Source organism: Hemicordylus capensis, chromosome 1, assembly GCF_027244095.1.
Source record: "Hemicordylus capensis ecotype Gifberg chromosome 1, rHemCap1.1.pri, whole genome shotgun sequence".
Lineage (NCBI taxonomy): Eukaryota > Metazoa > Chordata > Lepidosauria > Squamata > Cordylidae > Hemicordylus > Hemicordylus capensis.
Window position 1 is genome coordinate 27395830 of NC_069657.1, and position 17415 is coordinate 27413244.

A 17415-nucleotide genomic window follows, 5' to 3' on the forward strand; every position below is an offset into this window, starting at 1 on the left:
GAGGTCGCCCCCGCTAACTGGTTGATTCTCTTTATTTAGCAGGAGGAGAGTGACTGGCCCTATCCACGCCCAGCACAGTACCTCCAGTGACTGTTGCTGGTGTCTATCTTATGTTTCTTTTTAGATTGTGAGCCCTTTGGGGACAGAGATACATCTTATTTATTTATTTATTTATTTATTTATTTATTTATTTATTTATTTATACAAACCGCTTTGAAACTCTTATTGGGAAAAAAATAGTTGTTGTTGTTGTTGTTGAGATATGAGGCACACACTTGTCCTCCTACCTCACTTTAAGCCCGGGTTGAAAAGCAGGGCTACCCAGAGGAGGAGTGGTGGGATGGGGAGCAATCCTAGAGCTTCACATGACTGGCCCTACCTGGAATAGCCCTGTTCTACCTCCGTGGGGCTGGTTGTGTGAACAACTTTTAGATATTCTTCATAGTGGAAGTCTTATTTCCACCTGTAATTTAGTAAGTGAAAATTCAAAATGATATTCCCTGAAGAAGAGCATCATGCTCACGCAAGGACCCCTTCCAATCATGCAAGGAAACTTTGCAATAGTGCAACACTCTTCTGTGAACAGAAGGAATTTCTGCCCATGGATCACCACTTTGCTTATGGTGTGGATGCTGCCCAAACAGCTTTAAAACAGGAGATGCCATTGGCCCCACTCTTATCCCAGCTGCTTATGACTCAAACGTATGACTTGGGACTAACAGTTGGCCCAAAAGGGTGTATGGAAAGGATCTGGATGGTCACCCTTGAAAGAAAACACCACAAAGGGGGCACCACTGGAAAGGGGGGCACCACTCCTATTCCTAGTAGATATTAATATAGGAAGTTTATTGAGCCCTTGCAGGACTGTCATATGTGCCTGGTCAGAAGCGTTGCTACAGTTGAACAAGGGGGAGGGGTTAGGGTTAGGGTCCCTAACAAATGTTCCTTAGCTCCTGAGGAAGGGGGCCCACTGGCAGGGTGACAGCTTAGTCTTTGCTCCTCACTGATAATGTTGTATTAATATATGGGGTGATTATAAGTATAGATGTTATATAAAAAGATTCTAAGCCAAGGGAATGCATGTGTGTGTGTCTGTGTGTGTCTCTCTCTGTGTGTGTGAGAATATGTCTGCGTGTGGAGGAGTGTGTGATGTTACTTGCACAGGAGCTGGAGAAAGGCCATGCCAACAATGTTTTGTTTTTCACCATGTGAAAACCAGTTTTACTGCCCCAAAGACATGGCTGGGGAAGGGGAGAAATAAGAAGAGAGGGGGCCTCAGGGTCCCATCTTCATTTGTTGTCCCAGGGTCCACTCCATCCTTGGTACACCCCTGTGGCTGGTATGTTTCATTCTGTTTGGTAGGTCAGCCATGTTGCTGGCTGGCTTTAGGAGACTTGCCCTTTGCAGTTCACATACAGGGTTGCAATCAGTCACTTAAAACAAAAAGTAGCACAATTACTTTAAAGGCTTTAAGTTTAATGCTGAGGAAAGGGTGAGAAAAATCTGTCTTTAAGATACCACTTGAACTGTGAGAAATCTCTGGCTGAAAGTGAAAACGAATAAGGCCAAGGTGTGCTGAGAAAAGGCCACTCGAGACGAGTTTCATTCTGATAGTAAGAGAATGTGAAAACCTGGTTCCAACTGAAACCGTAACGGTGGCAGTGCCTTGCCTGTTGTAGAGTCAGATAGATGTTGACAGCAGTTATTGTCAGCAGGAGGCATGCAGAAGGGTGCACAAAAACCAAAAAACGAGACCTCTGTCTCTCGTACAAAAATAAAAAGGATCTTGTTTCACCTTTTCCAGTGAGGGCACCTCAGGTACCCTGGAAGAAAGACTGTTATTAATTTGGACTGGTTCCCACAGGGATGGTAGGTTGTGGTAGAGCCAGACTTCATGTTAGGGCATATGCTGGAAGATAATTGATTGTGTGAAAGGGTAAATGGCTGCAGGTCAGGGTTGAATGTTTTGTCTGGTGGAAAAGAATGCATACAAGGGCATTGCTTGGAGGAGGGGAGCGGGGGGAAACCTCAGCCGCTGAAATTCTCCTCCAGTCCAGAGTTTGGTAGAACCAGCTCTAGATTAATCTGTGGATTGTAGGCCCGGATGTAGACTTGGTGAAGGTGTGTGGAAGAGTTTACAGCCAGAGAGTCTCACAAGGGGGCTACACCAGTTCATTAACAAACAAATGTGGTGAACCACAGAATGTGAGTCTTTAATGCAATATATATGATATCAGCAGCCATTTATTCTGACCGGTTTCAGACCAGAAATGCTCTTCTTCAGGGAATATCGTTTTGTCTTTTAGCTTAGTTGGAAAGACTTGCTCACTCATCAGATATGATTTTCAAGATCTGAGTCACCTGCTGTCGCTCCAACCAGGGCAGATGCATTGCAGCAGCAGGCTATGCAGATCCATGATCTATGCATCCCCATTACCAAGATATGTGCGTAGGCTCATTTTATTTTATGTTTTTGTGGGTGGGGGGATATGCTGTGGAATCTGAAGTTGCAATGCCACCCCACCCCCATATATGTCTGCATAATAGAACAACTGAACTGGGAAATGCTCGTCACTATTTTTCAAGTGGTGGCAGCTTTGGCAAAACAACAACAACAACAACCCTTCAGTGTGAGAGCCATTTCCCACTGTACTGACCTCCACACAGAACTGCAGTTTTTTCAGTCCTGGAAGGTCCCTTTAAGAGACAAAGCTCTATCTTAAGAGCTGTGTGGGGAAGCGCTGGGGAGGACTACACTTCCCAGAGCTCTGTGCATGGCTTCCAAGAAGGTGCAGAGGCTCAAGAGGGCTGCATTTCCCTTAAAGGAACCCCACCAGCACTGGGCAAAGCATAGGACTACATGGTGGGAATAATAGCCTCCCCTCCACATGGTGGCAGATGGACTGTGCAGAGTTTTCAGCTGAAGCTTCACAAAGGTCCAAAAAACAACTAGTTGAGGGATGGTGCACTTAGGGTTGATGGGGGCCACCACTGCCCCCTGGGTGGTACAATGAAGAAAGCTGGAATGCAGAGGTGTCCTTAGAGAACACTGGCAGGGGGCAGGGCCTGGAGCAAATCAACCAGTAGCTGGCCCCTTCCAGCTACTTTGGATGGCAGCAACAAGAGTGGGGCCCAGGAGGTCACCCCGATTGCCCTGCCCTAAGTACAGCCCTGCTGGAATAGAGCTTTGATATAGCTGTGTGACAGGGAACACACACTCACACTCAAGCCCGATTCAGACATTATGCTGTACAAGTGTACAGATGTCTGTACACTAGGGATGTGCATAAAACCAGCTGGCCTGGTTCGGTTCAAGTCTGAACTGGACCCAAACTGGACCAGGCTATTTCAGACCAGCACCCCCTTGAACCCCCCTGGGGTTTGGTTGAGTTCAGGGGGGGTGAGCTTTTTTTTTTGCTATTTTATTATTTTTTTTGTACTTACCCCATCCAGGCAGGCTTTTCCAAGGCCATGGGGGGGGTGTCTCTGGAGGTTCCCTTTCCCCCCACAGGCCTCCATTATGGCTCAAATCACCCTGTTCGGGAGGTCTTTGGCCCATTCCAAGCCTCACCCCATCGTGGTGGCCATTTTGGAGGCCATCGTACATACCCAAAGGGCCTCTGTGTGACCTGGGCCATGAATGGCTGAGGGTGGGGTCGGCTTGAAAATGAACTCTTGAACCGAACCCTGTTCGACATCAAACTTGTTTGCATATCCCAACTGTAAACTCGTGCATGCATTTGTGTGAATGACTGTACTTGTATGCATTTTAAAAGTAAACCTGGGTACAGGCCCCCTCAAATACAGGATACAGTTAGGAAGTGTACAGCTCTACCTGTGTTCAGCATAACATGCAAATAACTATACCTGTGTATGCATCTGTGCCTGTGTACACTGTACATTTGTTCTATAAATGTTCAGCATCATGTGTGGAGGGGGCTCAGAATTCCGGGAGAAGTAATGCAGGGCAAAGCAAAGGAAAATAACATACTCAGCATGCAGGTTTGAGCACAGCCAAGAAGGTTTACATAGGAACTCTTGAGCAGACTGTGAGTAGCATCTTCCTGCTTCTTTTTGTAGAGCCTGCTTGGAGGTCTGAGTGAAAGAAAGCAGTTAAAATCATGCTGCTTCAGGTGTACTGACATTCCCAGGCAAGGTGGGGTTGAAGAGCTATTCTTGACAGAGGGTTAAATGGCCATCTGGCTCCTTTTCTTTCTCTTCCCAATCAGCTCACTCTGGGCTGGAGGTGAGGGAGAACATTTATGCATTCTCCACCATATAAAACTTCTCTAGAAATACCCACCCCCACAGACTTAGAACACAAGGGAGAACGGTTGTGGTCCATCGTGCTGGTTTTCTGCTTGGAGGGGGTTTGTTTAGGTATGCAGCATTTGTAAATGTGATACATCTGAAGTAGTTCTGTCCATTTGTTCAGTCACAGTACAAACTACCATCTCATGTGGGCCTCATTTTGCTGTGAGTCTGTTTCAGGCCTAAACCAGGGGTCTTCTTTTTCCCAATCAGTTTACAGCTAGGTCAGTGGCAGCCAGTCAGTAAGGGCAGGGTGTGCTGTGCCCACCCTCCCCCTACAAAAAAAGGACAGAAAAGAAAGAGAAAACACTGTGGGTAGTTTAAAAACAAACAAATACTGTGTTCGACCAGCATGGGGAGAAAAAAGGTAGCCGATCTACTGCTTTGAGCGTCTTGCATCACCACCTCTCCGGATACGTGGGGAAGGAAGATTGGCTGCCTCTTTTCTCCTTTGGCTGGCTGGACACTGTGAGGCTATTCCCACGATCACCCAAAAGCATGCTAAGGGAGCCCAGCCCGCTTTTGGGCAGTTGTGTGCTGCAATGGGAGCCATGTGGCTCCCAGCAGCTAACCTAGTTAAACCCCCCAACCCTTAACCTTGTTTTTTTGATCGTGTGTCACCCTGGCGCGCAGTGACACATGAGGAGACCCCCAGCTGGGAGGCTGCAAGCAGCCTCCTGGGCTTGGGGTTCTTTCCAGGATGCCCCCACACGTTCGCTCAGGGCATCCTGGAACTTCCGGGGGGGACACGGCCCCCTATCCCCACAGCCCCCACCGGTTCTGAGAGCCAGCAGTCGTGCAGGCAGCTGATCCGGCTGCCCAGGTCTGCCTTTTGATCGTCTGCAGGGAGAGTAGGTGAAGCCTGGTTTCCCTGCAGACCCAGAACAAGTTCTTCTCACCAATCGTGAGAAGAGCTTCTGTAAGTTATCTTTTACCAGCCATGGGCTGTTTTCTTTTCTTTGGGGTGTGTGAGAGAGGGGTGCTGGCTGCTGCTAGATCTGAGTGGTTCAAACCACAGTGTCTGTTACATGTGAGTAGGCCCATTGGGAATAATGGGCTTACCCATGTGTAACATTCACTGTGTGGTTTTTGCAACTAGCATCCTTGCCCCCCAGTCCCAGATGGTAGCTGCCGCCACTAAGCTAGATAGCTGCATTTTTTCCTGTTGGAAGCGGGTGTTGTTTGGCCATCTCTGTGACAAACAGGAAAAAACAGCTACATTTATACCACTGCAGGTAAAATGGCACCTTAGGATCCAGCTGCCCATGTGAGTTAATTATGTCTCTGTACCCAGAAGTCTTGAGCACTGAGCTGAAAATCTAAATAATCAGGATAATCGCAGTGATACATTTAAAACAAGGTCTATAATGAATCTGGTTAGTTTCAGGGAGAATGCCTTGAAAGTAAGGGTAGTCCTTGGGAAAAAGAGAGAGAGAATTGTACTCTTGGGTGTGGGGGGAATGGAAGGTTGAGGAAATGATTTCTATGAAAATCTGCAAAATCTGACATCCTTTATTGCCTCTTGTCACACATTATTTTATGAAAAAGAACAAAAGAAAGAAACCAAATTTCCCATGATATACTTGTTCCCTTATTAGATGGAATCACATTCTAGAGAGCTACAATGTTAGGAAGGCAGAGAGAGAGAGAGAGAGAGAGAGAGAGAGAGAGAGAGAGAAGTTATCATGGTACCTTCTAATCAAGCTTTGTATTGTTGTTAGCCATTTGTGAGCAGACAGGTGTGTGTTTTATACAAAACAACTAGATTGGAAGCTGCGACACTTAAAGAGAACCCTTAGGAATCAATTTGTTTTATTCACCAGCAAACCCCCAAAGGCCAAGAGCAATAGGCTGCTACTGGTACTGTAGTCAAACACGGGACTCTTTTTTTGTGTGGAGATCAGCAGTTGTTCCCTGGCAGGCTGTAAGGCCGGGAATCTTAATGGCTGGAAATCCATAAAATTGTGCTATGCAGAGACAATCTGTGATTGTATGGGATGGATGTAATCTATATTTTTTTCAACTGAGGACGTAACTCAACATGGTTATGAATGTGCCTGATTAATCAATGTATTAGGCTTTGAAGTGGAGAGCCGGTCTTGGGGAAGTTTTTCACACCCGACGTTTAGTTCACATCTGCTCCAGAATGGAGGGGGTGCATTCACATATTGGCTAAATTTACCCTGAAATCCCTGCGAGCTATCAGGGAACACTTCACAGACAATTCGGGGGTTGTTGTTTTATTGCATGTTAAAGTGTAACCCAATTTATATCCAGGGTAAACAAATCCACTTTGTGTGTCGTTTTTTGGGGACAACTTTGAACTCACAGTAAAGTCAATCAGTAAACCCGTGGTAAAGCCTCCTAACTGGGAAAGCTCATGGTAATGAGCATGAATTATCATAGGAACATAGGAAGCTGCCTTATTCCAAGTCAGACCATTGGTCCAGTAGTGTAGGGAGACCAGTGGCGACCCTGGTTCAGCCCACTGCCCCCTAGCCACACCCTGTGTCAGATGTCAGCGTCTGACATCAGACACAGGGGGCATGGCTGGGTCATGAGGCGAACAGTTCTTTGAACCTGTTCACACTATGGTGGCTCTGCCCCTACATTGGTCCATCTAAGTCAGTATTGTCTGCACTGACTGACAGTGGCTGTCCTAGGTTTCAGGCAGGAATCTTTCCCAGCCCTACCTGAAGATGTCAGGGATGTCAGCCCTACCTGGAGATGTCTTCTGCATGCAACGCAGTTGTTCTACCACTGAGTTATGGCCCATCCCCTAAGGGGAATATCTTACAGCCGACAACAGTCATATGTAGTCCCCCATCCACATGCAAACCATAGCAAACCCTGCTTAGCAAATGGGACAGTCCGTGCTCACTACTGGAAGACTGGCTCTCTTGTCGTCTTTGCTAAGCAGAGTTCACCTTGGTTGGCATATGGATGGGGGACTACATGTGAGCACTGTAAGATGGACCAATGTTCTGACTTGGTAATAAGGCAGCTTCCTATGCCTATGTTCTTATGAGTAACATTCTGAAAAACAGGTTGGAAATGTATTATCTAGTTGCTGTTTGGAAAATGATGATGTCACAATTCTCTCACGACTGGCTCTAGGTTCCAGGGGAGCCTTTGGAAACTGCCCTCCATGGACCCTCTCCACCCTGGGTGGCCCCAAGAGAGTTGCTCTGCCACCCACCACTCAATGGCTATGAGTAAAGTAGTGCTCTCAGGGCTCAGCAATGGGCTCCTCTGAGAGTCTTTGGTCCTCAGAGGTTGCCCAACATTGCTGATCCCTGATGCTGGCAGTGGAAGCCACTTAAAAAGGATAATGGGGCTTTCAACTCAGCTTCCACCTTTTTGTTTTGGAGCACATGTGGGGGAAGTTCTTATAAATTGCTTGCCAAGAAATTTAGGTCCAATTAACGGAACTACTTTTTCACACAATACATAATCAACTTGTGGAATTCTCTGCTACAAGATGTGGTGTTGGCTACTCATTTGCATGGCTTTGAGAGGGGTTTGGATAACTTCATGGAGGAGAGGTCTATCAATGCCTACTAGTTGGAGGGCTATAGGCCACCTTCAGCCTCAGAGGCAGGATGCCTCTAAGTACCAGTTGCAGGGGAGCAACAGCAGGAGAGAGGGCATGCACATACCTCTTGCCTGTGGGCTCTCCAGAGGAATCTGGTGGGCCACTGTGTGAAACAGGATGGCTGCTGGACTAGATGGGCCTTGGGCCTGATCCAGCTGGACTGTTTTTATGTTCTTATGAAGGAGAACTGGTCTAAGGAAGGAGAGCTGGTCTTATGGTAACTAAAGTGAAGTGTGCCATCAAGTCGATTTCGACTCCTGGTGCCCACAGAGCCCTGTGGTTTTCTTTTGGTAGAATACAGGAGGGGTCTACCATTGCCTCCTCCCGCACAGTGTGAGATTATGACTTTCAGCATCTTCCTATATTGCTGCTGCCCGATATAGTACCAGAGGGGACCGAACCGGCAACCTTCTGCTTGTTAGTCAAACAATCCCTGCTGTGCCACCTAAGGTGGTGGTCTTATGGTAGCAAGCATGAATTGCCCCTTTGTTAAGCAGGGTCCACCCTGGTTTGCATTTGAAAGCATTTGATTTGGGTTGCTCTTCTGCTCTGGGAAGAGCACCTGCATGTTTGCATGCAGAAGGTTCCGAGTTGCCTCCCTGGCATCTCCAAGATAGGGCTGTGAGAGAAGCTGCTGCCAGCCTTTGTAAACCACACTGAGCTAGATGGACCAATGGCCCAGCTTGGTTTAAAGCAGCTTCTTATGTTCCTAATATTCCAGAGGAGCACCTATATCATGGATGGTCAAACTGAGGCTCAAACTTAGACTGCAACTCCCATGCAATTTGCAGCTGGAGGTGATGGGAGCTGTAGTCCAAACACAGCTGGGGAGTCTCAGGTTGGCCAGCCCTGATCTATATCTCTGGACATATTAAGATCTATACACATGTTTTACAGTTGTATAATGAGTGTACAGTATACACAAGTACAGATCTGTAAACAGGTACAATTATTTACATGTTTTGTTGAACACAGGTAGAGCTGTAAACTTCCTAAGTGTATCCTGTATTTCAGGGAGCCTATACCTAGTCACTTTTAAAATGAACACAGGTGCAGTCATTCACACAAACACATGTTTGAGTGTAGAGACATCTGTACACTCATATAATGTAATGTCTGAATAGGGCTTCACTAAATCTATGCTGAGTAGTCATTCATCAACAATTAAATAGTCCTGTGCAGTAGGTTTGGTCAAAGACGTTCAGAGTGGAAATTATAACAAGTCCAGTAATATAATATGTATGCATGAAATTTTATTAAAACCAAACAGCTCTGACCTGCTAATATAATTAAAAACAAACAAAATCCATATAATGTGTTTTAAAACAATTTTCTGAATGTATGGAGAACAAACAGTCTGGCAATGTATGCTTAGGTTTAGAAATGATGCAGCAAACTTCAGATCGCCAGTCACTATAAACGTATAGTGAAACGTATAAACAATTCAACAATTCACCCTTAAGAAACGGTAAAAAGAGCTTTTAGATCACCATCAGCGGCTTTGATGTAGGAAATGATAATCCAGCTGTTACAAAGCTCACTGAAGAATGATAGACTGCCTCTGCCAACTGCCCTGGGGGCAAGGAGTTTCACGCAAAGTTGGGAAAGTGGGTCAGAAACTGGGGCCAGTGTGCAGGGGGCTGGAGCACAAGACGGCTAGAGACTGGGAACAAGCTAGAGACTGGGAACTGGAAGAGGAGGGCAAGAGACTCGAATCGAGGCTGAAGCAGAGTCTGCAGCAGCAGTAGGAACATCAGAAGCTGCCTTATACCAAGTCACACCATTGGTCCATCCAGCTCAGTATTGTTTACTCCAAGGCTGCAGAACGTTGGCCCTCCAGCTGTTTTTGGAATACAATTCCCATCATCCCCAGCTACAGTGGCCAATAGTCAGGGTGTGTGGGAGTTGTAGTGCAACATCTGCAGGGTGGCCAAAAATTGTGCATCTCTGGTCTACTGACTGGCAGTGGCTCCTCCAAGGTTTCAGGCAGTAGCATAAGGAGAGCATAGGCGGCCTGTGTTTGGGCCGCCTGCCCCCTCCTCACCTGGCGGTGGCCCCCCAGCACACCCCTTCTTTCCCTGTAGGGCTTTCCTTCTCTCCCCTCCCAGTGCACAGAGTTGGCCCTGATGGAGCAGCCTGGGGTAGTAGGCTGCTTTGCCTCCCCTCTCATCTGGCCACCACATGCACGCAGTGTGGAGTAAAGGGGTGCCCCACATCGTAGGGGCACCTACATAGCAAGGGCAGGGCAGCCTACTACCTCAGACTTCTCTGTCAGGGCCACTGTGGCTGCTGCCACGCGCCCAGCAAGGAGAGAAGAAGCATGAGGGGGCGCCACCACCAGGTACCCATCACGGCGAGTGTGACGGCCCTATCCGCAGCTGCGCATGAGTTCTTGGAACCTACCCGCACAATTACAGCTGTGCCCCTGGTTTCAGGCAGGGGTCTATCCCAGCCCTTCCTAGAGATGCCAGAGATTGAAGCGGGAACCTTCTGCATGAAGAGCTGATGCTCGGGAACTGAGCTACAACCCCATCCTCAAAAGGTGGCATACATCAGAAGCAGGCTCTAGAAGAAGCTCCCAATATGGATCTGCTGCAGCAGCAAAGGTCTGGCTGCAATGACAGAGTTTTTAAATCTCACTAGTAAAGCTCCTCTCTTTCCTGGAGCTGTGCAGGCCCTGATCCAGGGCAAACATGTGAGCTTGCTTCCCCCTCTTTATGAGCAAGCCCACTGGGAGGGAAGCCCCAGATGGCCAGGCAGTGCTGAAGCTTGGACTGCTCCCGGGGTCCCAGGGGCAAGGGAAAAGGGGATGGAACAAGGGTCCAGATGGGAGCACTAGATCCCCTGGGTTCCCAGGCACCTCTGGCTGCTCAGGGGCTGAGGTGTTCCCATCACACCTCCTTCAGTGCTGGGAGGCCTACCCGAGGTCTGCTCTTCCTCCTCCTTCCCAGGAGAGACCTTATCTGGTCTGAGTCCAGCTGCATCCTGACATATCTCCCAGTCATCTCTCTCTGTGTGTGTTTTTAGGGGAAGATATATGACTTTTACAACCTTTTTCACACCAATCATATTAAGGGCCTCCCTTTGAAAATTAGCTCTAGGAACACTTGCATGTTTTTATATGGGTAAAAAAAGATCAACTTGGACCCATGATCCTCCTCCACCAAATATTTTATATTGTCCTTTCCAAAAGTAATGATTTAACTAGAGTTGGATTTTTTCCCTGTTTTCCATGAATAAGCTATGATGAAAAATGTCCTACCAGCTTAAATCTAGAAACTTAGGTGGTGTGTGGTGTGTGTGGTGAGAAGTTCTGAATTTAAGACCAAATGTTTTTGTGTAACTTAAGCAGCTTGTAGATCCAGAGTGATCAGGATAAATGTGGCGCTCTTTCCCATATGAAACAGGACGATGGATTATGGGACTTCATTGATTTTGAAAGAAAAGCAAACTATGACTCATCCATTTTGCTACATTCCAGAACAAAGAGGTCAGGCAGCATGTATGAACAGCAGGCAAAACACACAGACCTATGTGCAGTCTTTCCATGAGCTTTGTTTAGTGTTTTCTAATGTGGTCTTATTTTACATGTGCTTTCTAAAGCCTTCAGGCTTGATTGTTGCCAGGAGTTTAGTTGGTTCCAGAGGCAGAGTTATAAGTGTTTGGATGTGTTTCAAGAACACAAGCCCCTGAGAACTGGGGGAGGGGGCAACTCACTAGCCAGCCCCTCCCCTCCCCCCCACTGCCACTGCCATGCCTGCCACTTGCCACTCCTGCCACTGTTTGCTGCTTGCCAGCCGGCTTGCAAACCAGTAGGAAGCTGGAAGGCCTCGTTCCTCTCTGCAGAGAAGTACAGAGCCTTCCAGCTTCTCACTGGCCTGTGAGCTGACTGGTAAGCAGCAGCGGCTGGCAGGAGCAGTAGTGGTGGCAAGGTGCTGCCGATGGTGAGCAGGGAGCCTCTGCACCACCTCTGCCGGAGGGCGTTATGAACACTGGCCCCCTCTGCCCCTGCTAGGCCAGATTCAGAAGATAGCCGCCTGGTTGTTAACAGAGATACATCATTTTGATCTCATTTCACATGTATTAAAAGTGCATAATTAGCTCATGGCCTAACTTGGACACCATTCAAGGAGCTGTTTTTGACCTTTAAAGCCCTACATGTTTTGGGATCTGGGTACCTGAAAGACTGCATTCTCCCATATGATTCTCTCATAAATGAAAGTCTGCCTTGGAGGTCCACCTCTGAATGTATGTACTGTATGTATGCATGCATTTTTGGCATTTATATACCATTTTTCAGGCAAGACTCCCAAAGCGGTTTACATAAAAGCTTCATTAAAGAACCATACATCAAGCAACTGTTTGATCTTTACATACTGAGCTCTTTAAGCTCACTTCTTCTGTCCTCCGCTCAGAGCAAGGTGTTCCCTGGTCACTCTGTGGTGGCAGCTGACAGAGAGAGGGGCCCTGAGTCCAGAGATTAGGTGGGACTTGACCAGGGAGATGGCCTTTTCAGTGGTGATGCCTAGTTTATGGAACACCTCCCAAAGCAGGTTCAACAACCAACAATGTTTTTGATCAGCAAGACCTTTCTGTTTTCTCAGATTTGTAATGGCTAAATGGATGACTGCTGCTTTTACAGATCTGTTTGTTTCTTGGCTGTCCACCCCCGCCCACCCCCCATTTTATTTGATTTTAAATTGCTTTTCTTGCTGAAGTGTACATTGTTTTTCCACAGGGGTACTGCTTTTTACAGCAACTTTCTAGCATCTGGAAGCATGAAGTTATCTGAGTTATTCACTGATGGATATTTATCTGACACATTTTGGTATTTTCAGAATTGCTTGATTGATTAAGTGCCGTCAAGTCGGTGTCGACTCTTAAAGACCACATAGATAGATTCTCTCCAGGATGATCTGTCTTCAACTTGACCTTTAAGGTCTCTCAGTGGTGCAATCATTGCTGTTGTAATCAAATCCATCCACCTTGCTGCTGGTCGTCCTCTTCTTCTCTTTCTTTCAACTTTTCCCAGCATTAAAGACTTCTCAAGGGAGCTGGGTCTTCGCATAATGTATACAAAGTATGTTAGTTTGAGCCTGGTCATTTGTGCCTCGAGTGAAAATTCTGGATTGATTTGTTCTAGGGTCCATTTGTTGTGTTCCGGGGCTGTCCATGGTTTCCTCAAAGTTTTTCTCCAGCCCCAAAGTTCAAAAGTGCCAATACCTTTTTGATCTTACGTCTTCAGAGTCCAGCTTTTGCATCCATAGAGTGTCATGGGGAAAACCATTGTCCGAACGATTCTAATCTTTGTAGGTATAGACATGTCACGCTATCTAAATATCCTTTCCAAGGCCTTCATTACAACCCTACCAAGTGCTAGTCTGTGGCATATTTCTTGACTGCTGGATCCTTTACTGTGGATGGTCTATCCTACAAGGCAGAAATACAGTACACTATATCATTATGCTACACAGACAATCCAATTTCACTATGTGCTGGTGCCACTGAGGGCATACAAAGCTAATGAAGAGAGAGGGCAAGTTTCCTGACATGATCAAATGGGTGATCCTAGCCAATCCAGAAAATGGTAGCAAAGTAAGGTCATTTAGGACCTTTAGAACACAGGAACACTTTTGCCATCTTTTTGCAGAGGTTCCTGAAAGATCTGTGAAAGAGTGGCCCATGTTGGTTTTGACAAAAGAATTCATGAAAACTGGGCCCCCATTGGCTCATTTTTAATTCTTATATACAGGTTTTTGTGGAACTATCTTTTTTGTATGGGGAGCTTTGTAAAGCAATGCAATCTTTACATGTTATAGTTGGAGATTTTACATATCTTCTGACTCCACACATGAAATGTAAAATGAGCACAAGGCAGAGTAGGGCAGCTTGTTCAGGGTAGAGGAGAGCTTCTAATTCTTGGCCATCTAACCCTCATGTGACAAAAGTTATGTAACCATTATGAATTCTGTCCTCATCTGGCACCATTTTACAGATTTGCAGTGCCGGGGAGGAGTTTGTTACAGAAAGTGAGCAGATGAGGAAAATGGTGTTGAATTAGCTGACTCTCTCAAATTTTTGGAAAAATGGGTAAACATTCCAAATGAAGTGTCTTCTGGAATATCATATCTCAACCAGGCCAAAAAAGTAAAATAAAAATGCAACACTAACGCAGCAAAGACATTGGTGTTTTGGATAAATGAAACTGCCTGCAACTCTTTCCTGTTTAACTTCTTAATATTGACAACATCTGGGTAGCACTAGACACCTTAGTGACGGAAAAGCTTAAATAAACCATAATAGACACAATAGGGCACTAAGTGAGTCTCGTAAGGGCTACAAAAGTCATTACCTTTCTGTTAATAATCCTTGTTCTGTGTTAATGTTTGTTCAGGTAGCCCACAATAAACAACTGATCTACTGCTCCAAAGGGGCTATCGTGTTTTATCGCCTCAAGAATTTTCAGATTAAATAACCCTCAACTAGACCTTGCCACATAAAAACATAATGACTCCAAAGGACCTACAGTGGCCTGTTGCATCAAAGGTTTTCAGTGCAGAGGAGCCTCCATGGATCCATCGTTTCTGAAAGAGAATATGGTAAGTGGATCAAAATGGAGTGGCTGATACACCAGCCCATGAGACTGTTCAATTGAAACATTCAGTATAAGAGGGCCCCTGTGGTGCAGTGGTTAGAATGCCAGATGAAGACTGGGGAGATCTGGTTCAAATCTCCACATAGCTCTGAAGCTCACTAGGTAGGCTAGGGCCAAGTGTTCACTTTCAGACTAACCTATTGTGCAGGGGTGCAGGTGGAGACTCCAGAGCTTTGTGGAGGAAAGATGGGATAAAAATATTAAAACGGAACCCAGCAGTCTTATTTTCATCTCTTGCCTTCTGATCAAATGAGTTTTAACCATGAATAAAGAATCTATAAAATGTATATAGCAGTAAAAGAATAATTGTTAGGGGTGGGGGGAGAGGATTTTTAAAAAAGTGATGGCAGTGCATGTTGCAGCAGATATAATCTTAGAAGAGCTATCCTGTCCTTGTTGTATTAGCTGGGGGAATGCCTCTACTTGGATGGTGCCTGCCTAACCCCTGTGGTTTTGCAAGTATTTGTATTAAAAGTGTGTGTGTGTGTGTGTGTGTGTGTGTGTGTACGCATGCATAACACACAGACTAGTGAAATGGGCTTGCAGTTTGCAAGCATTCCTTAGATCTCTGTGACTCTAGTTGTTGTGTGGCTCTACAAGGTATGATTCCCCATGCTTGCCAAAGGAGAGTTCTGGAACCTACCTGGAAAAAAAAAAAATCTTTCTATCTTTTGTGGTTTGGTCTGGGAATTTAATGTCAGTCAGTGAGTCAGCCAAGTGAGTGAGACCCAAGGAGACACACACACACACACACACACACACACCATGTTCTCATGCCCTGTACAATATTTGTTAAAGGGTTAGCTACAGTTGGTGAGCTGGGCACGCTCCCATGTAAGGTGACATAAGAACATCCCTGCTGGCTGAGGCCCTAGTCCAGCATCCTGTTTCACACAGTGGCTCACCAGATGCCTCCGAAAAGCCCACAGGCAGGGGGTGAGGACATGCCTGCTCTCCTGCTGTTGCTCCCCTGAAACTAGTATTTAGAAGCATCTTGCCTCTAAGGTGGAGGCTGGAGGTGGCCTATAGCCACCAGACTAGTAACCATTGATAACCTGTCCTCCATGATGTTGTCTAAGCCCCCTTTAAAGCCATCCAAGCTAGTGGCCATCACCCAAATCCTGTGGCAGAGAATTCCATAGCTTAATTCCATAGCTGTGTGAAAAAGTACTTCCTTTCATTTGCTCCTGAATTTCCCAACCTTCAGTTTCATGGAATGACCCCTGGTTCTAGATTTGTGGGAAAGGGTGAAAAATTTATATCTCTGTCCACTCTTTCTACTCCATGCATAATTTTATACAGCTCTATCACATCTCCCCATAGTCGCCTCTTTTACACACTAAAGAGCCCCAGATGCTGTAGCCTTGCCTCATAAGGAAGGTGCTCCAGCCTGATCACCTGATCACCTTGGTTGCCCTCTTCTGCACTTTTTTCCAGTTCTACAATGTCCTTTTTTAGATGTGGTGACCAGAATTGTACACAGTACTCCAGATGTGGCCGCACCAGAGTTTTGTATAAGGGCATTATAATACTAGCATTTTTATTTTGATTCTCCTTCTTAATGATCCCTAGCATGGAATTGGCCTTTTTCACAGCTGCTGTGCACTGAGTCAACACTTTCAACAAGCTGTCCACCACGACCCCAAGATCTCTCTCTTGGTCAGTCATTGACAGCTCAGATCCCATAGGTGTATATGTGAAGTTGTGTTTTTTTGCCCCAATATGCATCATTTTATACTTACTTACACTGAACCGAATTTGCCGATCACAAAATTGGTGATTTGCATGATTCTAATGCAAATCAAATCACCCTTCAAAAAATGGGGCTGATTCACGTTAGAATTGAATTAGCCTCAGTTCTATGTTAATCGATTCACATTATTTGAGTGGTCATATTGGCAGGCATTCCCCCTTGTTGATTGGTTTTCTGGCACTGGCTTCTGATTGGCTTGAGATCTCCTTGCTTCTTGGTTGGCTTGTTGTCATTCAAATTGTATGGGCAACTGTGTCCCCATTGGCTGGGGGCGGGGGAGGTAGGAAGGAGGGGAAACAAAAAAGGTGGGGATTAAAAAATGTTTTCAAAGGGCCTGGTAGGCAGAGAGAGCCCTTAGTGTGACTTTGAGGATGATACATCAGGAGAGGGGGAAGGAAGGAATCTTGGAAGGTTTGATTTTGTGGTTTTCTTCTCTCTGCACTTCTCTCCCCCCTCCCCCCTCTCATATTGTCATGATTACTGCTCTGATCTGCTCTGCAATCTACATTCTGCATTGCAAGTTTTAATCAGTCAAAATGTGTCTGAAGATATTGCTGTAGTTGAGCTCATGGCTATGTTTGCTGGCTGCTAAGGGAGCTGCTGTGGCAGCTGTTGCAACATTGGAAAGTTATAATTGTGTATGAGAGGACAACTTGTGCCAATGATGTTACTGCAGTGCAGGCACTGTGGCTGACTGTGGATTCTGGGTGAATGATTCTTTTTTGACCTTCTTTGGATTGTGTGTTTGACAGAATCTGTTGTTTAGGTTAAAACCTAACATCTGCCCATGGGGAACATGTTCCCCATGGGCAGATGTTAGGTTTTAACCTAAACCCCCATAGGATTATATGGGGGTTTTAGGGGAAGTTAATGTTTTTAATTGGCTGCTTTCCTATTTCTTTTGTGGGTTTGGTGGTAGGTAGCACCCAACCCACATTCATGTCCCTACCCATGGGGAACAATGGGGTGTTTTGAGTTCCCCATTGTTCCCTATGGCCGAATCACAATTTTTTTTTGGCGAATCTTCAGATCAATTTGTCAAACCGGCCTGCAGTGGCTGGCTAAATCGAATCACAAACAATGATTCATGCACACTTCTAG

At 46.0% G+C, this 17415-nt stretch overlaps 1 long non-coding RNA gene across 1 annotated transcript in view; it reads left to right on the plus strand.

Moving 5' to 3' along the window:
- LOC128340175 (uncharacterized) overlaps window positions 1-17415 on the plus strand; it is a 195743-nt gene that overhangs the window by 139136 nt on the left and 39192 nt on the right. The window contains exon 2 of the long non-coding RNA XR_008313504.1: window positions 14301-14505. This is a non-coding gene — a long non-coding RNA (uncharacterized LOC128340175). The remainder of the gene's footprint in view (window positions 1-14300; window positions 14506-17415) is intronic.